This window comes from Moschus berezovskii, chromosome 6 (assembly GCF_049115385.1).
Source record: "Moschus berezovskii isolate FMDL1 chromosome 6, NW_MosBer_1.0, whole genome shotgun sequence".
NCBI classification, from domain to species: Eukaryota; Metazoa; Chordata; class Mammalia; order Artiodactyla; family Moschidae; genus Moschus; species Moschus berezovskii.
The window spans coordinates 110,454,822-110,480,545 of record NC_142465.1 but is presented as its reverse complement, the minus strand read 5'-3'; the positions used below and the strand labels follow the sequence as shown (position 1 = coordinate 110,480,545).

The window sequence follows — 25,724 nt, the reverse complement described above, 5'->3', positions numbered from 1 at the left end:
CTGGTGAACATCCCTCTGCCGGGGCACCACTGCCCTAGACCTGGTTGTTGGCTTGTTTCTCTGGGTCTCAGGTCTCTGCCTCTGGGGGAGCCCTCTCCTCCCTGGACTGCTCGTGCCTAGGAGATGTCACTTCTGGTTCACGGCTGCTGGGGAAAGTGAAAGAGAAAGTGTTAGTTGTTCAGTCCTGTCCGACTCTTTGCAAGCCCACCAGGCTCCTCTGTCCATGGGATTCTCCAGGCGAGAATACTGGAGTAGGTAGCCATCTCCTTCTCCAGGGGATCTTCCCAACCCAGGGATCAAACCTGGGTCTCCTGCATTGCAGGCAGATTCTTTACCTTCTGAGCCACGAGGGTGGTCCTGGCCAATTCTCAAGAGACCTGCCTCAAGCACCTGCTTTTCCCCCTTTCAAAGTGGCCTCCAGGGAGCTCCAAATAAGGCTCCAGGCTGGGAAGGATGGGCGGGGCTACAACTTGGTGGGTGTGGGGGAGGGGAAGGGGTCAGTGTCTCAAGGAGCAAGCCAAGGGTCCCGTCTCCTCAAAGCTCTGTTGCCCCACCTCTGTGTGGAAGGAGCCTGGTCAGGTCACTTGTAAGTGGGCCACTGGGGAAGTCTATGCTGCCTCCCTGGCCCCCCTCATAGCGCCTGCAGTCGTCAGGGGCGCTGGGGGAAGTCAGAGCTAGGCGGGCTCTGGGGTAAGGGCTCTGTAGAGTGCTGCACAAGAGAGATCTTCCTGACAGCCGAGTGCCCGTCTGTACCCTGAGCAAGTGGCCTGAGCTTCGGGAACCTCTCTCCCAGTGTGGGGCTCCCTTCCCCTAGCTCACCAGCCAAGCACCTTCACAGGTGGGTGTGAGACTCGCTCTTGAACCGGGAATTCTCTGGCTCTCTTAGCTTTGGCCGCCCGACCAGTGTGACCTGCAGAAGCCCCAGTTTCTCCCTCTGCAAAATGAGAGGTACAGGGGCGTCCCTGGTGGCTCAGTGGTAAAGAATCCACCTGCCCGTGCAGGAGACGCAGGTTCAATCCCTAGAGCCTGTGCTCTGCAACAGAAGAAGCTGCCGCAAGGAGAAGCCTAAGCACTGTGACTAGAGTGTAGCCCATGCTCACTGCAACTAGAGGAAGCTCACTGCAGCTAGAAAGGCACAGCAACGAAGATCAAGAAGAACCGAAAATAGATAAATAAAATTATATCTATAAAAAGGGAAGACTGTGAGGGGCTGGAGGATGGGAACTGAAAATCCAGCTGCAGGACTTTGGTGTCTAAGGCTGCCGACTTCTGTCTGGAGCAGCGTAGACCTGGCTTCTTCCCCAGCAGGTGATCAGAACCCTTGGGAATGAGAGCCCTTTCTCCTGGAGGCCAAGAGGGAATGTCCTCTGGAGACTGGTGCATCTGGAGGGCTGGTTCCTGCCTGCACTTGGGCTCACAAAGCCAGTGCCCCTGAAGGGAGCTGTGGGGAGAGGAGGCCCATCGCTCTGGGCTCGCTCTGTCCCTCCAGCGTCCACACGATGTCTGGCACAATGCAGGCACTCCGGAGCCCTTGATGACCGAGTGAAGGTGGCCCAGCATCCCGTGGTTAGGGTCGCGCCCCAGTCCAATGGCATTTCAGCAGGAAGCAGTGCGCCTGGGCTGCTCACTGTTCGATGGAAACCTGAGTGTTCTGTCTCCTCGTTTCCTGCTTGTTCCACTGGAGGGGCGCCAAGACCATAATAAAAACAATGATATAATCACAGCTAATATCGACGGAGTGCATTCTGTCATGATCTGCAGGATTTTGGCCTAATTCTTGAAATGCACTCACTGGGAAGCAGTTTCCTGGGCTTGTTCTCCATCCCCCGGGGCTTTCTGCACCAGCTCCTGGCATCTGTGTAGGAACACGTCTCCTCCTGTTGTGAAGATAATAAAAATATATTCGCTCTTTCTGCTGGTCTCGTCTGTAGCGACTGTTGTCTGCATGTTGCTGTGGGTCAATTGGTATTTCATTGAGGGTTTTGTGGGTGATCTTTCTGGTCTCTCTGTGTGTGGTTGTCTGTACGGGACTTGCTCATGCGTGCTTCTGCCAGATATTTACTGGGCACCTGCCGTGTGCTGGTGATTCTGTGGAGAACAGCACAGTCTGACCTGCCTGTCTCAGGGCCTCAGGCAGCCCCTGGAGGCAGGAACCGTCCCTCTAAGTCCCTCTCCGCAGTGTCCTGTTAACACTCAGAGCCTCCACCCCAGGACTGAAAGCTGGCCTGACAGGTGCTGCCAGCGAAATAGTTTTGAGGTCTTCCATTTCTCTGTGGCACCCCACTGTGGAAGCACCCAAGCATATTCCCAGGAGTCATCTTACTGTCGTTCCCTCCTGACAGTGACCTTGAGAAGTGGCTAGACTGGTTTTTTTTTTTTAATGATTTTATTTATGTGTGTATATTTTTGACTGTGCTGGGCTTTCTTCAGTTGCGGTGAGTGGGGGCTACTCTCTAACTGTGCTGCACGGGCTTCTTGTTGCTGTGCCCTCTCTTATTGTGGAACACAGGCTCTAGGGTTGCTTGGGCTTCAGTAATTGAGCTCCTAGGCTCCAGAGCACAGGCTCAGTAGTTTTAGTGCACAGGCTTAGTTGCTACGTGGCAGGTGGGGCCTTCCTGAACCGGGGATCGAGCCCGTGTCTCCTGCATTGGCAGGCGGATTCTTTACACTGAGCCACCAGGGAGGCCCTTGACTGGTTTTTTTCTAGAGAAGGCCACTAAGCCTCAGAGGGCTGGTGACCCCCAGTGGGCTGTCCTAAGTGTCCTGAGACTTATTTATCCCGCACATATTAGAGGGCATCTCCGGGCCAACCTGCTCAGGCTCTGTGAATGCAGGAATGAAGAAAAATTGAAGAGCTTGTAATTTTGGTGGTGGGGGTGGGTGGGGGCAGACAATAAACAATGAAAACTGGTAGCGACAAATGTTATGGAGAAGAGTGAGATAGGGAAGGGCGTGAGAGAATGGGGTGGGAGCAGGTGTTATGGGTTAAACGGGTTGCTCAGGGAAGGTCTGACTGAGGACGTGATGGTCTAGCAGAAAGGGGAGAAGAGATGGGCAAGTCCTGGGGAGATGTGGGGGAGGTGGGGCCTGGGGTCCAGGGAGCAGGCTGTGCAAAGGCCCTGAGGTAGGAGTGTGAGAGGCGTGGTGCAGCCCAGTAGGGCTGGAGTGAAGCAAGCGAGGGAAAGGTCAGGGGACTCAGACCCCACAGGCCTTTTAATTTTTATTGGCGTATGCTTGCTTTACAGTGTTGTGTTGGTACCCGATCTTCTGAGCAATGCTTATTTCACTCATCTATTTATTTGTCTGTGTCAGGTCTTAGTTGCGGCATGTGGGATCTAGTTCCCGGACCAGGGATCGAACCCCAGTCCCCTGGATTAGGACAGTGGAGTCTTAGCTGCTGGACCAACCAGGGAAGTCCCCCCAGAGGGCCTTGAAGTTCATCATGAGGGCCGTAGCTTTTTTGATGGGCGAGGCAGGTACCATTGGAGGAGTTAGAGCAAGCAGACAGACTTGCCTTTCATTCCGGAAGGACCGTGTGGCTGCTGAGTGGGCAGCGGTGGGTGACTGCTGTCTGCCAAGCGTGTGTGTGTGCCTGGCCTGGGCAGACCCCTTGTGCGTGCGTCTTGTTTGAGCCTCTTGACGACAGTTACCCACATCTTCCCTGCCAGAGTGGCTGCCTGCTCCAGTCAGTTTGAGTCCAAAGCTTGCGCTCTTGATTGTGATCCAGTTTTCAGGGGCGAAGGGACAGACTGTTTAGGATGACGGATGCAAACATCTGATGTGTGGGTCAGGCTGCCCTGTGTCCGATCTCTGGCCTCTCTCAGGTGTTGAGCTGGCCACGCAGGAGCGGGTGAGAGACTGTTTGCTGTGGCCGGCAAATTGCTTTCAGGTGAGGGAATAGAGAGTGGAGTCTGTGCCCCAACTCCAGACAGCAGCCTCTCCGGCCCTGGAGGGCCCTGTGTCTTGTGTTTGGCGTGTTAGACAAGCCCGTTGACTTAGAGGCCGGGGCTTTCTGCTACCGACCAGGGCTCAGCCTGAGGCCTCTACAGATGGTGCCCCCTCCCTGGAGGCAGAACCTCCTTCTCTTTCTGAGTGAGTCTGGGCCAGAGTGCCCTTTATTTTATCCATCCCTGTCTTCTGAGTAGTTCAGAGCACTTTCAGAATGTCACTTCCGTAATCCTCCTATTTATTGCTCCCGATGGAAGTGAGGGGAATCTTTCCTTGTCTTTAAAGAGAATGCTGGGGGGTGGGAAATCAGGGTCAGAGAATGAGGCTGGGGGGGTGGGGGAGGAGAGTGGGGGAGGGAACCCAGAGGCCCAGGCTGGGTGCAGCTGACCGCGAGGTGGGCAGGGGGGGCTGAGGTGAGCTGGGTGGGAGGTGGCGGGGGCTGCTCCTTTTGCATTTGCTGTGCTCTTTGGTGTCTGCACCTGGAGGAGGGCCCTGCGCTCCCCTAGCGGCGCCTTGGGGACCCAGCTTCTGGTCTCTGCACAAGACCTCTTGCACACACATCTCCTGCTCTCACACATTCCCTCCAGTCTCCCGCCTTGCACACTAGCGTGTAGCTTGCACACAGACGCTCGCACACGTGCTTTCCTCTGTGCTGGTTCACCTCACACTCTGCACATGCTCCCGTGCTTCCTCGCGTGCACACTTAGCTTCCCATGCACGCACTGCCCACAGCGCCAGTCAGAGGCAGGACCCCGGCTGCAGGTGACCTGGCGGCCAGGCTTGTGGCAGCAGCGGGGGGGACACCACAGCACCGGGCCCTCGCCCGCCCCAACCCGTGCTTCCGTTCACCTGGTGGAGACGAGGGGACCCCTCAGCCGGGAGGGCTGTGCCTCTGACAAGTAACGTGTCCTGTAGAATCAGCTGCGGGGGAGGGGACTGGCCGTGGGAAGCGGGGAGACTCCGAAAGGGGAGGAGGCGGCCCCTCTGCCAGGCTCCCCTGCGTGCACCACCCGCCTCCCCCACGCCACCTTGAGCCAGGCCTTGGCGGGCCGGGGAGGAGGGCGCACTGCTCAGTGCTGTTTTGGGACCATTTTGGGGAAGGAAAGGCTCCTTGTTGGCTGCTCAGATTCCAGTGGATTCCCAGCCTGAGAAGCCAAGCAGGCGGGCCCCTGACTAGTTTCTATTTCAGAACCGACACCATTGCCGAGCGTGGCATCGTCTCGGGCCATGGCGGTCCAGCTAGACTCGGCGCCTCCTTGGGGCGGGCCTGGGGGAGGGAGGCCCCCTCCCTGAGCTGGGGGGCCCAGGCTGTGTTCCTCCCGGGCTGCTTCTTCCCACCTGGAAATCCAGCAGGCGCATGAGAATGTGCGGTCGGAGGCCTGGAGACTGGCCTGGATTCCTGGCTGGCTTGGCTAATCAGCCAGGCGACTGGTCTCGGGGCCTGGCTCTTTCTGAGTCTTGAAGCTCTGGCTCTCACAGGTGGGGGTGGAGGAGAAAGGGCCTCCCTGGCCCAGCCCAGCCTCAGGCCCAGGCGCCCTCCCTCCAGGGCCTCTGTGGTCTGGTTGTAAGGTCCAGCTGCCCCTTTGTGGCGTCCTGGTGGCCTCTGCCCCGTGGGGCTGCCAGACTGCTCTGGGGACCCCTGGGTCACACCCAGAGCCAGTCTACTGCTTCAGTATTCCTGTTCTTCCTGCTCAGATTGTAGCTCATCGACATGTATCACCTTGTCCCAGAAATGATGATTAAAAAACCCCACGTACCTGGTTCACATCATCACTCCCACTTGGGCATAAGTTCATTCATTCCTGCTTGGGTTTCCCCGCTGGCTAGAACTCTTGTCTGTGCTCAGCAGGTTGATGAGTTGTGGAGGGGTCCTAGCCCCAGTTCGTGTCTTTGCTGTCTGGACGGTGCAATGCTGTGAATCTTTATCCCTGAGGAGTCCATTTGGGTTTCCTTTTCTTCACTAAGCGACCCTTGCCTCCCCCTTCTTGGGAGCACCTTGTGTGGAGACACAGCCTCAGTGCTGGAGTCTAGGGTTTGGGCCGTGGTAATCTGGCACTGACAACGTCGTGCAGAAAACACACTGCGGTCAGTACACCGGCTGCATAGGAGGTGCTCTGAACCTTCACTGGCCACACGGATCTGAAAAAAGCATTCCTTCCACGCTTGCGTGTTACTGATGCTGTGGCTCGCTTTAGGCTTTTTTGTGCAAAGCGCTACTTAATTTTGGGCTTCTCAGGTGGTGCTAGTGGTAAAGAATCTGCCCGTAATGCAGGAATCTTGGGTTCGATCCCTGGTTGGGGAAGACCCCCTGGAGAAGGGAATGGCAACCCACTCCAGTGTTCTTGCCTGGGAAATCCCATAGACAGAGGAGCTTGGCAGGCTACAGTCCATGGTGTCACAAAGAGTCGGACGTGGCTGAGCAGGCATGTACTTCCTTTTGCCTAAGTTCTAGGATCTAAGTCCAGAAGGCTAATGTCACTCCAGTTTTAATCCGTGGTAGGTAACACAGTTTTTCTTCCTGAAATCTTTAGTGCTGTGCATGTTAACATCTCCTATCTGGCTGCTGTTTTGAACTTTCACAAATGACTTGCCTCAGTGTGGATGGGTGTCCATCCAGGCACCCAGGAACCTTTTGATCTTGAAACACTCATTATTTAGTTCTGAGAAATTTTCTTGAATAATTTCATTGATTTCCTCCTGTCGTTTTCTCTCTTCTTTCCTCTGGAGCTCCTAGAAGTTGGATATTGAATTTCCTGGGTTTAGTCCTCTAATTTTACTGTCTTTCTGTTTATCGGCCCCCTGCCCCGGAAGATTTCGTCAGCTTTATCTCGTAGACTTCTGTTGAAGGTTTCACATTCATTAGCATATTTTTCTGTTTTCTAAAAAGACCTTTTCTGTTTTTATAGAAAAATCTTGTCTTGTTTTCATGGATGAGCCTTTCCTCTGTAACTCTGTTAATGAAGCTGTTAATGATAGTTTTATTCTGGGACAGAGGATTCTTCCTCATCATTTTTAAAAAATTTTATTTTTATTCAGAAATGTTTTATTGGAGTATAGTTGATTTACACTGTGTTAGTTTCAGGTATACAGCAAAGTGAACCAGTTATATACGTGTCTACCCTTGCGGACACTTATACCTTGTCGTTTACTCACCAAGCCGTGTCCAATTCTTTGCCACTCCATGGGCTGTAGCCTGCCAGGCTCCTCTGTCCATGGGATTCTCCAGGTAAGAATACTGGAATGCGTTACCATTTCCTCCTCCCGGGGATCTTCTCAACCCAGGGATCGAACTTGGGTCTCCTGCATTGGCAGGCAGATTCTTTACCATCTGAGCCACCTTGGAGACTGTTTATTCCTTAAGTCTTTTTATTCTTGTTTTCACGGGGCGTCGGGGGGATGCACTATTCTCTGAGAGCTTAGCCAGAGCAGAGTGGCTGTGTTTCATTGCTCCTCTTTGTCGTTTTTCACAAACCAGTATGCTAAGCCCTTGTGAGGAAGGAATGAAAGATCATTTCATCGTGAGTGTCCGTTGCAAGACCCCAGTACCTGGACCTGGGCCGGGTTTGAGATTCTCATAATCTCAAACCTGAGTGAACGAGTGAGCAAATGCGGGAATTGCAGACAGACTTGGTGACAGAAGTGGGGGCTGGGGACTTCCTGTCAGTCCAGTGGTTGGGGCTCTGCGCGTCCACTGCAGGGGGACGCGGGTTCCAGTCCTGCTTGGCGCACTAAGATACTGCATGTCACATGGTAAGGCCAAAAACCAACAACAAAACCTGCGCAGCCCCCTCCCCCAAACAAAAACCAGTCAAACAAACAAGGAAACAGGAGCACAGTTCCAGCAGTTTCCAGTCTGCTCTGAGATGCCAGCTGCTCACTGTGGCTCCAGGCCTGTTGACTGTAGAACCAGCTCGTCGTGGCTGGTGAGGGGGACGCAGTGATCGCTTTCCTCCTTTGGAGTGCTTCTCCGGCTGCGGTGAGCGTGTGTACCCCTGTGATTTTAGAAGGTGAATGAGACGAGTAGGAATAGGCATGAAGCGCCAACGTGGGCACAGTGTCCCCAGCTGACCTCACCTCTGTTTCTCATTCTTTAAAACAAGTAGTTGGACCGGGTGTAGCTGACCCTGCGAGTCCACCTTTGTCCTCTCTTATTTGTATTACGACAGTAACTGCTTGTGGAGAAGACCTGCCCCCGCCTTCTCCCCTGCTTTTTGACCTGGAATGCCTTTCACCCTCTCTCTGTATCCTTTCAGTCCTTCAGATTGGCATGCTCCCATCACGAGGGCTCCCCAGCTGCTCCAGGACACCCTGGCTCCCTTCCCCGAGTCTACTCAGGCGTTTTCACTCTAGAGCAGGGTGTAGAGGAAGGGCAGAGCCCTGGGAGTCCGATGATGCTGGTTTGAATTTTAATTCTGTGGCTTACTGTGTGACCTTGGACTGCTTACCTAGCCTCTGAGCTTCTGTTTCCTCATCTGTCCAGGTGGAATCTGTAATAAAAGTTATCACTATCTCATGGGTCTTATACGAGAATTAAATGAGATAGGTTTAAAAATTCCCCCTTTAACTTGTGACTTGAAATAGATCTGTGACTCAAGAGGATAAAAATAACAATAATCACCAACATGTATATGCATTTCCTTATTTGCCATGAAGGAGTTACTTTTATTACTTTTGTTTTACAAAGCAGGAGACCAAACCGCAAAGAAATAGTTTGCACAAGTTTGCAAATCAAGGACATTTAACCCTTAAGTTTTGTTTTAAGGGTTTGGTGTTTGTATTTATTCCACAGATTTTTTTATGAGAGGCAACTCTACTTCAGGTCATGACTGGGAACACAGCAGTGAAAAAACAAAGTTCCTGTCCTCAGATTCTAGTGTAAGGGCTGATGGGTGAGCAAGCAAATGCTTGTGTAACAGGTAGAGTTAGTTGCTGGTGAGAAAACTGAGCAAGGTAAGGGCTTCAGGAATGTCTGGGTGGTAGAGGGATGAGGAAGGGGACAAGGGGACGGGGGAGGGAAGAGGGGAAGGGGAGGGAAGGAGGGGAGAGGGGAAGGGGAGGGAGGAGAACGACTCTGTGGAGCCTAGACCCTGGTGCCGCCCTGCCTTCCTTGCCCTCCACGGGGCGCTCCTCCTCGGTGGTCTTCTTCTGGACCCTCAGGACCTTCCCAGGGCCTTGCACCTCCTGCTCCTCCTAGTTTCACGGCCAGCTCTTCCCAGGGAAGTCTGTCCACAGCCTGGCCAGGTCACTCCCTTGCTCTGGGCTCATTGCACATACTCAGCTTGTGGTCCTCAGTGCCCAGCTGTCTGGCTGTCGGGGCCGTGGACAGACAAGGACAGCGGCCCTGACTGTGGTGCTCATCTCTTCTCTCCCCTACATCTCCAACATCTAGGGCAGGGGCTGGTATATTTTATCTGTAAAGGACCTGACTGTAAACATTTTAGGCTCTGCAGACCATCCAGTCTTTGCTGCAGCTACTCACCTCTGCCCTGTGGCTCAAAGACAAAACACACACCGATGAGTGTGGCTGCGTTCCGATAAAATTTACGTATGGATGCTGAAATCTGAATCTCGTATTTCTACATGTCGGGAAATATTATCCTGCTTTGGATTTTTTTTTTTTGCGACCTCATAAAAATGCAAAACCATTCTTTGTTTGCAAGCTGTACAAAAACAGGCGATGGCTGGATTCAGCCTGTGGGCTGCGGTTTATTGACCTCAGATGTAGCCCAATGTATGGTGTAGCGTAGGTTCTCGATAGATGTTTGTTGAGTGACTGAATGATACATGTTTGTTGAATGCCTGGTGTAGCGTAGGTTCTCGATAGATGTTTGTTGAGTGACTGAATGATAGATGTTTGGTGGATGCCTGGTGTAGTGTGGATTCTCAATAGATGTTTGTTGAGTGACTGAGAGATGTTTGGTGAATGCCTGAATGACATCCTGGCCATGGGCAGTCGGTAGTGAGCTTGTGAGCTGCTGCTTTCCCTCTATTAACATCATGATCTCGACCCCTTAGCAAGTTCCTTGTAACCCCTTAAGATTAAGGAAGATAGGCAACTGGTTCTTTTTTTTTTTTTTTAAAAAGCAGCTTTACTATGATATAATTCGCTACCATCTATTTAAAATTCACCCATTTAAAGTATACAGTTCAGTAGTTCTCAGCGCATTCTCCATTGTGTGACCCTCATCACGATCAATTCTAGAACATTTTGTCACCTCTCCCCCCAGAATAAATGCTGTCCCCATCAGCTTCTCTCCTCTTCCCCCAGTTTCCACCCCCTCCCAGCCCTAGACAATCATTAATGTACTTTTCGTCTCTATAGCGTTGCCTGTTCTGGATGTTTCATGTGGATGGAATCGGACCCTAGTGGTCTTGTGTAACTGGCGTCTTTCACTTAGCAAGGTATTTCAAGGTTCACCTGTGTGGTGGCTCGTGTCGGAACCTCATTCCTTTCTGAGGCTCAGTCATATTCCACTGCAGGGACACTCCACATTTTGTCCTTATCCGTTCATCAGTTGACAGACATTTGGGCTGTTGCCACTTTTAATAGCTATGAATAATGAGGCTGTAAACATGCATATCCGTTTGTGTGTGTGTGTGTGTGTGTACATGTGCTTTCATGTCTCTTGGGAAGATATCTAGGAGTAGAATTGCTGCATCATATGGTGACTGAACGCTGAACGCCTTCAGGAACTGCCAGACTCTTTTCCAAAGCAGCTGCACCATTTTACGTTTCTACCAGCCACATTCCAGTTTCCCCACATCCTTGCAGACAACTCTAATTTTTTGAATGATTCATTTATTTTCTGTTTTTTTGATTGGCTGACTAGTTCTTAAATGGACACACCATCCTTGGTTCTGAGATCGTGGGCTGAACAGGAATATTTTGAGAAGTTTTGTTATTTTCGTTTGTAAGAGCAATGCATGCTTATTTTTTAAAGAATAAAACTCTTATTTGGTATTGGCGTATAGCCAGTTAACAATGTTGTGATAGTTTCAGGTGGACTGCTGAGGAACTCAGCCATACAGACACATGTATCCATTTCCCCCAACCCCCCTCCCATCCAGGCTGCCACATAACTTTGAGCAGAGTTCCCTGTGCTGTACAGTAGGTCCTTGTTGGATACCCATTTCAAATATAGCAGTGTGTCCGTGTCCATCCCAAACTCCCTAACTGTCCCTCCCCCCATCCTTCCCCACTGGCAGTCCTAAGTTCATTCTCAAAGTCTGTGAGTCTGTTTTGTAAATAAATTCATTTATATCATTTCTTTTTAGATTCTGCATATAAAGGACATCATAACGATATTTCTCCTTCTCTGACTTACTTTACTCAATATGACCGCCTCTAAATGCAGAATTAGAGCGGATTTGGAAAACAAAACCTGATACCTCTTTGTGATGCACTAGTCATGTTTGTTCACAGCCACCAGCTCTTTAAGGGTCTCTGAAGATCGAGGAGGTGGCCACAAGGAGCAGTGCAGTGGCTTAGGATGCAGGCCCTGGGGGCTCAGCCAGCTTTACTGACAGCTCTGCTGCCGCGGCTGCCAAACCTTAACAAGACGCTCATCCTTTCTAGGCCCCTGTTTTCTCATTGGTGGAAAGGATTCACTCATTTATCATTCATTCAGTAGATATGTACTGGGCACCTACTGTGTGGCGGGCACAGCGCCTGTCTTCTGGCTTACAGTGGAGATTCAACAAGGTGATACACGTGCAGAACAGTCTTGGGCACTTTATGAGAAGTGAACATGTTAGTTGCTCAGTCATGTCTGACTCTTTGTGACCCCATGGACTGTAACCCGCCAGTCTCCTCTGTCCATGGGATTCTCCAGGCAAGAATACGGGAGTGGGTTGCCATGCCCTCCTCCAGGGGATCTTCCTGACCTAGGGATAGAACCCAGGTCTCTTGCATTGCAGGCGGATTCTTTACTGTCTCAGCCACCAGGGCCTAAGCCCTTGTAGGCGCTTTATAAATGGTAAGAATGAAAATTCAGGAAACAGGACCTGCCCTTCCTGAAGCCATGCAGTTCCTCAGGGCTCGAGGTTGTGGTCAGGTAACCACAGGGACTCTCAGAGGATGGAGAATGCTCACAGCTCATCCTCCCCTCTCACGCCTGGCCCTGGACTCCAGTCTGGTGGATTGCAGCCTCTGCTCGGACAATTCCGGGATGAACACCCCCTTCCCCCAAGGCTGGAGGGTCTGGTCTTCACCCTTCACCTTTTTTTTTTTCTGCTGGTATTTATTTATTTAATTTGTTATTGCAAGGTATTTGCTTTACACTATTGTGTTGGTTTCTGCCATACATCAACGTGAGTCAGCCACAGGTAGACATATATCCCCTCCCTCTTGAGTCTCCCTCCCATCTCTTACCCCATCCCACCCCTCTGTGTTGTCACAGAGCACTGAGTGGAGCTCCCCGCGTCACACAGCAAATTCCCACCAGCTGTCTGTCTTACATGTGGAAATGTGTATGTTTCCACGCTACTCTCTCAGTTCGTCCTGCCCTGTCCCTCCCGCACCGTGTGTCCACACGTCTGTTCTCTCTGTCTGCATCTCCACTGCTGCCCTGCGGATAAGTTCATCAGTAGCATCTTTCTAGACTCCCTGCCACTCCTGCCTTTCTGGAGCCGTCCTATGGCCACGACTCTGTGGGAACCCCCGAGGCTGAGCCGGCCGCCTTGTTTGCCCGACCGTGCAGGACCCTTTGTTGATATCTGCCTCCATCTCCTCTCCAGTCCCACCTGCTGTCTTGCCACTACCTCCATCCCCAGACCCACAGCCCGGTGGCCGCCTCTGGACACCTCCCGGCTCGTTTGTTGGTTTCCTGGCCTGGCCGAGCCTTTTCCTGTCGGAGCTCCACACTCTCAGTGCCAGAATGAGTTGTAAGCCTGGAAGATGGCAAATCTTCACCTTTCCCAGCAGGACGGTTTTATGGGAGAAAGTGCTCGAGCAGGAAAGATAACTTCATTCTAAATTATGGAAAAAATAAACTTCCAGCCAAAGCCTACCCGGTCTCCCCATCCTGCTTCCCACGTTCAGTGCAGGCAGGCAGCCCAGGCCGCCCGCAGCATCTGGCTTGCTGATGGGCACAACAAGGTCTGCCCACAGGGATGGCGATTGGAGAATTTCTCGCCCGCTGTCACCCACCTCCTGCCCTGGAAGGGCAGAGCCGTTGATATGTTTCTGGGGCTCCACTGTATAAGCTGCTGGAGGGAGCTGGTGCTAAAAAGCCCATTGATAAAAGCAATTTAGCAGAGACAACATGGGGAAGAAGAGGCCTTGGAGACAGCACCATTTATCGGCCTGATTTTTGTGTCCTAAGGCACAAAAGTCTGAGCTTCTCTCGGTGGAGGGATCCATGTGTGTTTAGCATTCCCTCGCTGCTGCCCTTGGGCCCTGTCGACCTTGTGGTTCTGTAATCAGGAGCGTCTGGAAGCCCACAGCCAGCCCTGCTCTGCCCGTCGGCGGCAGCGGCGAGGGAGCTGCACTCACGGGGCGTTCCCCGCTCCCAGGCCTGCTTGTTTGAAAGCCCATCTCTCTCTGGGTTCCCGGCCGACTTACATAACTGTGTTCTTCTCTGTTTGCTCATTCAGAAATCCCCCCATCTCTCTGTTCTCCCAGGGTTCTGAATCCATGGGAACAGAGCAGCAGGGTAGAATTCCGGCCCCTTCCTCCTCCTGGGTCTCGTCCCGAGGAAGGGGAGCCCATCTATAGCAGACTTGAGTCCCAACTCCGTGACTGGGGAGAGCACCCTGGGGACCGCTGCTGGAGGTGCAGGGACCCCAGGGCCTGAAGGCAGCACAGGGCTTGGGTGGCGAAGGGGTGGCAAGAGAGGTACATTCGGTGGATAAGGCTGTGTGCATCCTGATTCATGCCCTGGCCGCCACTCGCCAGTCACGTGGCCTTGGACAAGGTCTTGGAAACCTTTTCTCTTCTGTGAAATGGGATAATAAAGGACCTGCTTTAAACGGTGGTTATGAATATGATGTGAGTTAACGCAGTCAAGCGTCTAGAACCTGCCTGGCGTATAGGAGGCACTGCAGCCATTAGTGGTGACAGTCAGGATGCTTACCTAGCTTTCTTATGGGGTTCCCCGATCCCTACTTCTTTTTTTTAAATGTTATTTATTTTTGGCTGCACAGGGTCTTCGTTGCTGCGTGCAAGCTTTCTCTAGTTGCAGTGAGTGGGGGCTACCCTTCGTTGCAGTCACGGCCTTCTCATTGCAGTGGCTTCTCTTGTGGAGCGTGGGCTCTGGAGCACAGGCTCGGTAGTGGCACACGGGCTTAGTTGCTTGGGGGCACATGGGATCTTCTCAGACCAGGGATCAAACCCATCTCCTCTGCATTGGCAAGCGAGTTCCTATCCACTGCACTATCAGGGAAGTCCCCCTACTTCTTTCACCAGTGAGACAGGACGCTTCGTCTATGTTTATTGACAAATATGGAAAACCTCTGGCCTCAGCTCAACCCCACTGCGATTGCCCTGAGGCTCCTTAGTGCCCACTCCCTCTCCCTTCCACGCCACGGTGAGAGCAGCCTTGGGCCAGTGGCCAGGGGCAGCAGGCGGTCTGCTGTCCTCATCTGTGACCTGCAGGAAAAACGCTCACCCCTCCCTTTCCCGTGCCAGCGCCTCCAGGGATGTGAATGCTGTCAGGTGGCCTCTATTCACCGAGGCCAGCGGGTAGGAGGACAGAACTTTAGTGGATGGTGTGGGAGGGCTGGGGGCCCAAGGTTGAGTCTCGGGGGTCCTCGTGGGCTGGAAGTGGAGCTGACTACCCCGGTGCGGTGCTGTGAGAAGACACGTGTCCCTTGGGCGGCCCTGCTCACACTGGAGCAGGTGGGATGTGGATGAGACAGTCGATCACAAACCAGTGTTCTCAGTGAGCTCAGATGCACTCATTCTCTGACCCCAGACTGGACAATGTTTTGTTTTGATTTTAAAAAATATTTATTTATTTGGCTTGCTGGGTCTTAGTTGCGGCAGGTAGGATCTAGTTCCCCAACCAGGGATAGAACCTAGGGCCCCCTGCATTGGTAGCAGCGAGTCATAGCCACTGGACCACCAGGGAAGTCCCTGGACTATGCTTTTTGCCCTCAGGATGCTTACAAAAGGGCAGAGAATGGTTTAATATCAGGAGGGGAGTCTTAGAGCCCTGAATAACCTGGGGTCATTGCTTTCCTTTCCTGCACCAGGCACTGTGCTGGGCCACTGCTTTGTGAAATGAAGAAAACAAGGCTCAGAGGGGCTCATGAGCGTCCTCCCCTCCCTGAGGTCACACAGTGCAATATGCCAGAGAAGGAATGTAAACGCATGTCTGGGGCATTCCAGAGCCTGTGTTCTTTCCACACAGGGAAGGCTGGCTCTGGGGCAGACTTCCCAAGTCTCTCTCTGACTTTCTGGAGCGTCATCGTTGTAAAATCTCTCAACATGTGATGGTAGTGTGTTCTCTCTTCTGCCTCCCCTCCCTCCCCTCCCCTCCCCTGCCTGTCGTCCCATCCCCCCTGCCCGCTGAGACCTGGGGAGGAGGGAGCAGCAGCAGGTGACAGAAACTGAGCTGGAAGGTGTGGGTGACCTTGGGCTTCCTTAGGATTCTCTGGGCCACCAGGGGAGGTGAGACGTCCTGTGGCTCTGGTGGCTTCCGGGGGGAGAGATGGAAGGAGATGGAAGGCCCTCCCAAGGTCTACCTGGTGCCCGTGGCCTGGTGGTACCGTGAGGGTGAGTGGTCCCGGAGCTCTCTCAGCCTCCAGGTTCCCCACTTCCGAGCCTCCAGACTCCTCCTGTCTCCCTCCCCGTTGCCTCTGTAAGGCTGACTTGTGCTTCTCCGCTGCTGGTAGTTGCAAGCTTCCATGTGTGCTGTGGGAATGGCCCGGAGACATCCAGGGCCTGACTGTTCCGGACATGGGGGTGAAAAGTTTTCAAGTTCAGACAGGATATCCCCAGGGCCTGGGGACAGGCTGCAACCCTGGTCCACCTCAGGGAATACAGCGAGCCCTTTGGGATCCAGCCGGTTACACCCGGCTGGTGACACGTGGCTGGTTGCACACTGCACAGTTAGTGCCCTGGTGTGGGAGAAGCCCAGTAGGCCAGCTGGTCCAGAGCCCCCCTGGCCTGGGGACCCTGGCTTCCTTCCAGGTCCCCTCCTGCCCCCACCCCATCCGCTCATCCTCTCTCCTCTGCTGCCCCAGCCCCGGCTCTGGCCCAGCCCTGCTCCCTGGCCTCTGCCTGCCTTCCCTGAGCCCCCAGCCTCTGTACCTTTGAGGGCACCCCCTCCCTTTCACGCCCTCTGCCCTCTTCCCTTAGCCGACAGCTAGGGCTGGGGGAGGTCGGGGGCTGAGCTCTGCACAGGGCCAGCCCACGGCGCCCACTCACTGTGAGCGGGGTTGCAGGGGGCGGGGAGCAACCTTGCCTCCAGTCTCCTGGTCAGGTCACCCTGATGAGGCTGAGCTCCGAGGGTGAAACAGCCAAGCACAGGGCCCTTGCCTGGGGCCAGCTGCTCATCACAGTTGCGAGGCTGAACTCGTGAGGGGCGGTCACAGAGTCAGCAGGGGGAAACCAAATGAAACGGCAGAGGCTCCTGGGGTCTCTCTGGGCATGGTGAGAGCCCAAGGGTCTGGGGCCAGCCCTGCTCTGGCCACTGGCTCCTTAGTCGGTCTTGGCTCGGTGCCAGGGCCTCTGGAGGTTTTCTCTTTAGAGACTGAGCAGGTTGGGGGTGCTCCTCCTGAAGGCCCTTCCAACTCCGCTTGCTTTATACCCACCGTTCTTCAGGTGCTTTCTGTGGGTCAGGGGTCAGGTCTGACCCCATCTCATCCTCCCCCCACCCCCCACCCCACACCAGGCTTTCTGATTTGCTCCCACTTATGAGAATACAGATATAGATCCCTGATAGCTTAGTTGGTAAAGAATCCGCCTGCAATGCAGGAGACATTGGACTGTATAAGTCCATGGGGTGGCAAAGAGTTAGACACGACTGAACGACTTTCACTTTCACTATAGATGAGAAAGCCAACCTTGGGAGCCCAGGTTATAATCTGGCCCCTAAGTCAGATCCGGGCCCAGTGATGTTACTATTTTTCAGAGCCAACGTTGAAGCCCTGAAGAGATCTCACAAGCTTGAGAGTTCTGGCTTGAAAGAGATGAAAGGAGGTCCACTGCCTGGAGCCCAAATGGCCCAGAGACGACTATTGGCTCCATCTGAACCTCAGGTATCACAGCTGGGTGGGGCCTGTGCTTTCCTGACACACCCCCACTCACCCAGGTCTTGATGCAGCCGGGGACATGCCTGGGTGTCTGGCTGGACTTGCTCGTTCCATATTCTGCCTGCGTCTGCAGGTTTGAGTGCAGACCCTGACTTAAGGCATGCTGTACCTCACGCCTTAGGCCAACAGCTACGCAGCATGAGGGCAGGAGGCAGGCCTGGCTCTCTGTCAGTTCAACTGTGAACCACTCAGCTCTCTTCCCAGTTGTCCACAAACCCAGCAAGGGACTCTGTGCTCCTCTGTTGGGACCTCAGAGCCCCCAGTCCAGCCTCTCGATGAGGAAATTGGCAAGAATTCCCCTTCTCCAGGAGGTTTGTCTCCAGCCCTGGGCTGGGCTGTGGCGGTGAGCTGATGTCTGCTTGCTGCTCACCTTTCAGTCCAGAAAAACAGTCACCTCCCTGCCACCAGGCATGTCCTTTTCAAATTAAGGTGATTGTTGTTTCCCTGCCCCTTGGTTTCTGTTTACTGGCAGGTGAACCCGGAAGACCCACCTCCCCACCCCGACGAGTGTTGCCAAAATGCCGTGCAAGGAGCTTGTATCAATATTTTGGCCCACAAGCAAAGGGGAGCAGAATGTAAGGATGTCAGCTCAGACTGTGGGTGCGGCGGGATTGGCCAGGGTTCCCTGGGGGGGACAGGCAGGCAGGATGCTAATGCTGGGTCTCCCACACAGGGCGAGGTCCAAGGGGAACCTTGGTGGAGGTGGAGGTTTCCTGCACTTGGCGTCGGTCTGTCCAGCTGCTTCCTCTCGATAGAGCGGTTGGACAATGCCTTGTTGACTCACCTCCCAGGGCTGTTGGTGGACAATAGCACATGTGTCCGGGTCAGTTCGGGAGCCGTGCTGTGCCGGTCACCTGCTTTCAGGCTCGTGGTCGGGAGGAGCCGGTGGCACCGGGAACCGTGGTGCTGCTGACTCTTGGTGTCCCAAGGCCCGTCCTGGCTGGGGTGGCTGTTGCCCTTTGGTTTCCCAGTAGCTTGTCTTCCTCCTTCTCTGTGCACAGCTGATTGAGAGCCGCCAAGGCTCCGTGCTGACCAGCTGCCCGCCCGCCTTTCCAAGTCCAGCTTTGGCAGACCCCCTTCACCCCCGGTTTGAGGTTCTGTGGGTTTGGCGCAGTCCCTGGGGCCCCGGGTCTCTACCCAAGCATCCAAGACCTGGATGAGCTTCCGACGAGGGAGACAGCTGTGGGACTCTTTAATCTCCTCCAGTGGGTTGAGGATTAAGCAATTTTTTGGTGGGTTTGTTATTGTGTGTTATGACTTTTTTTTTTTTTAAAACAAAGGCTATTGTGTTTTGAGTGTTTTCTAGGTTCCTGTCATGCTTGCTAAGTGGTACTTTTCATGACTTGTCTAAATTAATTCTTCCAGTGAGTCTTTCTCTCTCTCTTTAAGAGTATTTGTTTTAATTCCTTAAAAAAATTATTTACTTATTTCTTTTGGCTGCTCTGGATCTCTGTTGCTTTGCAATGGCTTCTCTTGTTGCGGAGGACAGACTTTAGGGCTATTGGGCTTTGGTAGTTGTGACTCTTGGGCTCCAGAGCACAGACTCAGTATTTGGGGTGCATGGGTTTAATTACTCTGCCACATGTGGGATCTTCCCAGACCAGGGATTGAACCCATGTCCCCTGCATTGGCAGGTGGAGTTTTATCCCCTGGATCACCAGGGAAATCCCATAATTGCTGTTTATGTCTAGAGTTGCAAAATGCAATGTCACTTAGAATTGTTTTTAGTAGTTCATTGGAAATTGATATCAGTAGCCTGAGATGTATTCTTTCCCTCTGACTCAGTAATTCTGTTCCTTAGAATTTACACTAAGGAACTAATCACATATAGGTGTATAGTTCATTGGAAATTGATATCAGTAGCCTGAGATGTATTCTTTCCCTCTGACTCAGTAATTCTGTTCCTTAGAATTTACACTAAGGAACTAATCACATATAGGTGTATATGTATAGACGTGGGGCTTCCCTGGTGGCTCAGAGGTTAAAGCGTCTGCCTCCAATGCGGGAGACCCGGGTTCGATCCCTGGGTTGGGAAGATCCCCTGGAGAAGGAGATGGTAACCCACTCCAGTATTCTTGCCTGGAGAATCCCATGGACAGAGAAGCCTGGTAGGCTACAGTCCATGGGGTCGCAAAGAGTCGGACACGACTGAGCGACTGAATGGAATGGAATGGATGTATAGACGTAGATACGTATGTGTATATACATATATATCTTCTTTGTAATGTTACTTACAATAGTTAAAAATTGGAAACATACCAAATTACCAGCAATAGATACTCAGTTTGTAAATTTTGATACAGTACAGCCTTTTAAAAAAAACCATGCCTTTGGGACTTCCCTGGTAGTCGAGTGGTTAAGACCCTGTGCTTCCAGTGTGTGTGTGGGGGGGGTGCATGTTTGACTCCTGGTCAGAAAACGAATGGCTCCCCTGGTGTCTCAGTCAGGAAAGAATCTGCCTGCAATCCTGGAGATCACCTTCAGCACAGGAGACCCAGGTTCGATCCCTGGATCAGGAAGATCCCCTGGAGGAGGAAATGGCAACCCATTCCAGTATTCTTACCTGGAAAATGCCATGGACAGAGGAGCCTGGTGGGCTATAGCCCATGCAATTGCAAGAGTTGGGCACGACTTAGCGACTAAACCACCACCAGAGAACTAAGATCCTGTTTGCTGCATGATGCAGCCAAAAAAAAGAAAAAGAAACATCGAGTCTTCAAAAATTATATATAGTGATTCTAGATAATATTTATGGAAAACCATCAAGCAAATACTATAAGATGTAAAACTGCATATACTATAAATTATAATCCTTTTGAAAATGAAAAAAAAAAAAAAACAGTAGAGGAAATACACCAAAAATGTTAATGATGGTAGTGATGGTTAGTGATTTTTATTTCCTATTTTATGTTCTTCTGTGATTTCTAAAATTTCTTCAGGGGCTCCTCTGGTGGTCCAGTGGTTAACACTTTGCCTTCCAGCGCAGGGGGTGCAGGTTTGATCCCTGGTTGGGGAGCGAGGATCCCACATGCCTGGGGCTCTAAAAACATAAAACAGAAGCGGTATTGTAACAAAGTCAATACAGACTTAAAATTTTTTTCTTTAGTGACCTACAGTAACAACAAAAAGGTCTTGGGTGTCCGGGGACTTCAGGGTATTTATGAAATAGATAGGACCCTCCTGCCTGTGACCCCAGGTCTCCAGCGTTTTCCCTGAGCAGAGCGTGGGGTGAGCTCTGGGGGGTGGAGCTTCTGCCCTGGGTCCCCATTTCTTCTTTCCTTCTTTCCTTCTTCATCACCCTCTGCCCCTCCAGTGTTCTCCCTGAGTTGGCTGTAAATTTACAACTGAAGGATGATTTTAAAAATATGTATTCTTTTTCTCTGTCGTGTTTCCTGCTCATTCTGACAAGGAGGCATTTTCTGCGTCTCCCTCTGAAAGAAAAGCTTAATTGAAGTTCCTTTCATGCGATCCCGGTTGATTTTTCTTCTCTGCAGTTCAGATGGTCTTTGTCAGATAGAAGAATTTTCTGCTCCAGCCTTCCAAATGGGCTCTGAAAGCCCAATTTAAGATGAAGCAGCGCTGCCACGGCCTGTTAGGTAATACCGGTTGGGCCAGGTTTCACACAGGCGTAAAGAAGGGAAGCTTGCAGTTCTGCCGGCATTTCTGTGGCCGATGATACGATTGAACTTGACCCCCGCATGAGCCCAGAGAACACCTATAGTCCTGGCTCAGAACGGCCTTTGTGCTTGTGTTTTGTGGGTATTGATCAGGATGTGGTGTATCACGTGACATTGAAGACCCTACATGTGTTGTTTGGATAAATACTGGCCTTTGCAGCAACCTTCACTCCCAGCAGTGAGACGTCCTGTGAGCTTGTTATGTTCAGGTGGACAAAGAGAACGGTCTCCTGTTGCAGTTAAGAAGACAGATTTTGGATCAGAGCGATTTAGATCCTGGCCCACTAGCATGATGATTTTATATGTGAAAGTGAACGTGTTAGTCGCTCAGTTGTATTCAACTGTTTGTAACCCCATGGACTGCCTCCCACCAGTCTCCTCTGTCCCTGGAATTTTCCAGGCAAGAATACTGGAGTGGGTTGCCATTCCTTTCTCCAGGGGATCTTCCTGACCCAGGGATTGAACTTCGAACTGGAGAATTCCATAGAATACAGTCCATGGGCGTCTCAAAAAGTCTGACACGACTGAGCAGCTTACACTATATATTTATTTTGAGGAATTGGTCCACATGATGGCAGCTGAGAGGGCCTATCATCTGCCATCTGCCTGCCGGAGACCCAGGTGGTGAAATTCTGAGTCCAAAGGCCTGAGAACCAGGGGATCCAACGGTATAGTTCTTTGTCCAAGGACAGGAAATGAAGTGGGATGGCCCAGCTCAAATACTGAGGCAAGAGAAGAGGGGCGAGTCCCTCCTTCCTCCTCCTTTTGTCCTGTTTGGGCCTCAGTGGGTGGGATGATGTCCACGCATGTTGGGGAGGGCCCCCTACCTTACCTGGTCCACCAGTGCAGGTTCTGACCTAGCCCGAAACTCCCTCATCTGGAAACAGAGTTTAATCTAGGCACCCCCCAGCTGGTCAAGTTGACCCATAAAATGCACCTTTACAAGTGGCATGAAGCACCTCCACATTCTTGTGCAGCCATCACCACTGTCCATTTCTAGAACTTATTCATCCTTCAGAACTAGAACTCTGTAGCGTGGACGTAAATACACTGCCATGTGTCAAACAAGACAGCTACTGGGAAGCTGCAGTACAGCAAGGGGAGCTCAGCTCAGTGCTCTGTGCTGACCTAGGGGGTGGAGTGGGAGAGTGGGGCTGGGAGGCTCAAGAGGGAGGGGACAGATGTATACTTAGAGCTGGTTCATGTTGTTGTACAGCAGAAACTAGCCCAACATTGTAAAGCAATTATCCTCCAATTAAAAATAAAAAAAATATACTATGCAAAAAAAAAAAAAAAAAGCTGGATCTCTGTATCCCTTAAATACTAACTCCCCCTCCAGTCTTGATATGTACTGGAGTCCCAAGGATCGGAGGGGGAGCTATTCAGAACCAGAAGGAGTGAGAGCCCACTTCCCGCTGGTCCCTACCTGTCCCCTGCATGCCCTCCATTCCCGCTCAGATGGTCCCTGGTCATCTTGGATACCTCCTTGGCATCCTCTTGCCTGCGGGGTCGCTGTCCTCTGGGTGGACTTGGACATCACCTGGACTCCTGGGCTCCTGAAGGGCATCCTGTTGGGATGGCTGGGATGGTCACCTCCCCAGGCCACCGCAGCTTGTCAGCTGTGTCCCTGTGGCCGGCCTGCCTGCCAGCTCAGGAAACCTGAGCCCCCCTGGCCCGGCGGAGCCCGCACACCAGCGTTTACAACCTCTAAAAGTGGCCTGTGTTCTCCTGAAGCTGATGGGGCTGGTGAAAACAGTTCTCTCTTTTTTTGTCTTCTTAAATTTTTCCTAAATATTTACTGGATCTTCTCACAATTTCTTCTTATGCTGGCTTCTGGCTTCAGCTTTCTCGCGTGGGGAGGTGGGGAGAAGGTTCTGGGCTCTGTGCTGATTTTCTGCTTGGGGTGGGGAGGCTCCTGCCTGAAAGCAGAGGGCAGGAACTGGCACTCGGTGTCTGAAGGGGGTCACCCTTTGGCGATGGGCTTCTCCGGGCCAGCTCTCAGGACTGGCCCGTGGCTCGGTGGCACCTGTGTGACCTTGAGCATGCTTCTTGACCTCAGCTTCAGCTTCCTCACCAGTGCGATGAGATAATAATAGCATGTGCCTACAGAGATGTGAGGCCTCCGTGAGATAATCTGTGTGAAATGCCTAGCGTGGCGTCTGGCACACATGGGATGCTCTAAAAACGTAAGCTACTGCTATTTTTATTGGCAAACTTTATTTTTGTTGTTTCCAGCCATTCGTTTCTCTCCGCCTTTTCTTTTTGTGGCAGCCCTGATGCACACCCCCCCACCCCCGCTGGGTCCCTGCATCCTTTCATTGCCCCCTCTCTCCTCTGGTGGGGGCGTCCCAGGTGGCTCAGTGGTAAAGAATCTGCCTACAGTGCTAGGAGATGCAGGAGATATGGGTTCAATCCCTGGGTTGGGAAGATCTCCTGGAGAAGGAATGGCAACCCACTCCAGTATTCTTGCCTGGGAAATCTAATGGACAGAGGAGCCTGGTTGGCTACAAGTCCTTGGGGTCACAAAGAGTCAGACATGACTAAGCACACATGCTCATTCCTCTGGTGGAGCCCACTCTGGGGAAGGTCTCAAACTGTGGCCCTGCCAGGTTCAAGGGTGGAAGCTCAAGGGTGGAAGTACAAGTCTGGCCCGTCCCCACCTGATACGAGTTATGGCCGAGTGATGCCTTTGCTTTTCCTGACTTCCTCTGACCTGGAGCTCTCTCCCTGCTGAGATAGTTTGTTCTATCTTTGTAATTTTCTCCACTTTGGGGTAAAAAAAGGAGCCGGATTGTATGGAGCCCCTCTGTGCCTGGAGCTGCCGGGCACATTCCTAGTCTCACCAGCTCGTCCCAGGAGTCTCGGAGCCTCGTGATGGTGTCGTGCCTGTTTTCACGGGGCAGGAACCTGAGGCAAAGGGAGACTGAGGAGATGGCCAGGGGGACAGTGGAGGGGACTTCTCTGATGGTCCAGTGGCTAAGACAATGCACTCCCACTGCCAGGGTCTTCGGTCAGGGACTCCCTGATCAGGGAACTAGAGCCCACAGGCTGCAACTAAAAAAGCCTTGGTGCAGACGAGTAAATATTAAAGAAAAAAAAAGAAGGGACAGTGGGCCTCAATTAAGCCTGGATGCTGTGAAGCTGTGTGTGCTCTCTGCGTTGATGGCTGACCACATGGTTGCCCTGCCCCCCATCACTGCGTGGCTGCGGGTCCTCAGTTTGTCCACCTGGAAATGGGGGTGACAGTAGCATCAGGTGCTGGTGACACCATGAGCCTGGTGTGGGGAATGTGAGCCCCCTCCTGGGGTTGATGTCCTGAGGGTCCTGACTCTGGGAACCCACAGAACAAGCTTCCTGACCTCTTCTGGACACACCCTTGGGGGTTTGACGTCAGGTATCATGTCCTTCCCAAAGTCCTCTCCATTTCTTAAATGTTTTTAAAAGACTGCAGTATAATACACATGACATAAAATTTACCATTTTAACCATTTTGAAGTGTCCATTTCATTGGCATTAAGGACATTCACATCATCTTGCAGCCATCACCCATACCTAGTTCCTCGACTTTTTCATCGCCCCCAAATAGAAACCTCGCACCCTTTAGCCATCACCCCTAGTCCCCCTGAAACCCAGAGCCTGGCAACCACTGATCTGATTCCTGTCTATGGATTTGCCTATTCTGGGTGTTTTCTATAAATAAAGTCATACAATATACAGCCTTTTGTGTCTGGTTTATTTCAACCGTTAGCATAATGTTCTCAAGATTCACTGACGTGGTAGCATGTATCAGTATTTCGTTCCTTTTTATGGCTTGAATAATATTCCGTGGCATGCATATACCATATTTTGTTTATCTGTTCATCTGTTGATGGACGTTTGGGTCGTTTCCATCTTTTGACTATTGTGAATAGAGCTGCTGTGAACACACATGCACAGACTTTGTTTGGACACCTGTTTTCAATTCCTTTGGGTATATGCCTCAGAGTGGAATTGCTGGATCATGTGGTAATTCTATGTTTCACAATTTGAGGCTCTGCCAAGGTATATTCCACAGTGGCCACACCATTTTATATTCCCACCAGCACTATAAGAGGGCTCTGGTTTCTCTACATCCTTGCCAACACTTGTTATTTTCCATTCAAAAAAAAAAAAAATTATGACCGTCCCCATGGGTGTGAAGTGGTAGCTGGCGGTGGTTTCAATTTGCATTTCCCTGATGGCCAACGACGTCGAGCATTCTCCTTCAGTTTTAACATTCCCACTTTCTCTTGACCCAGTTCCTAGGTCTTCCTGAGACCATTCTGTTCATGGTTTTCCAAGTGTGGCCTCTTTAGTCTCATCCCTGTTCACAACCCTCAGATCCCAGGGTGGACCTCTATGGGGATGGAGGTCCCACTTCACTCTTTCCAGAAGTGCTGCAATCTCTCCCCGGTCCCCTCTGAATGGCGCCATCCTTTGCTCCAGCTCCTGGGGCCCCTCAGGTTCTGACTCTTTCCTCTCAGCTGGTCCCAGCTGTTTCCACTGCATCCTTCTCACTTTTGGGCCCCTGGCTCTCTCTTCCAGCCTGGTCGGGGTGAGGACAGCCTGGCACGCAACTCCCCCGCCCCCTTGTCTGTGGGCAGTGACTAATCCGTCCGGCCATGACAGCCCCCAGCCCGAGCATCCCCCTCTTGTCAGTGGGATTATTCTGAGAGCCTCCTAAGAGCCTGGCTTCCTCAAGTCCAGGAACCTCGTTCCCTCCAAGTGTGACTTGAAGGCGCCGTTTTGCATCTCCGGGGTGGGTTTACAGTTTCAGGCCTATTTCTGACCGAGGAATCAAAGAGTGCCCCTCGGTGATGGAAT

At 52.1% G+C, this 25,724-nt stretch overlaps 1 protein-coding gene across 4 annotated transcripts in view; it reads left to right on the top strand.

Annotated features, from left to right (window-relative positions):
• Window positions 1–25,724, top strand: part of TSPAN9 (tetraspanin 9) — a 195,019-nt gene that overhangs the window by 22,333 nt on the left and 146,962 nt on the right. For 2 of the 4 annotated variants that reach the window (XM_055396282.2, XM_055396283.2), the window contains exon 3: window positions 17,025–17,151. The exons of 1 other annotated variant lie outside the window; for it this stretch is intronic. The gene's annotated coding sequence lies outside the window, so the exon portion shown is untranslated. Of the gene's footprint in view, window positions 1–7,266; window positions 7,925–17,024; window positions 17,152–25,724 lie in introns of those variants that run through there. One more of the 4 variants, XM_055396285.2, reaches the window with a different exon arrangement.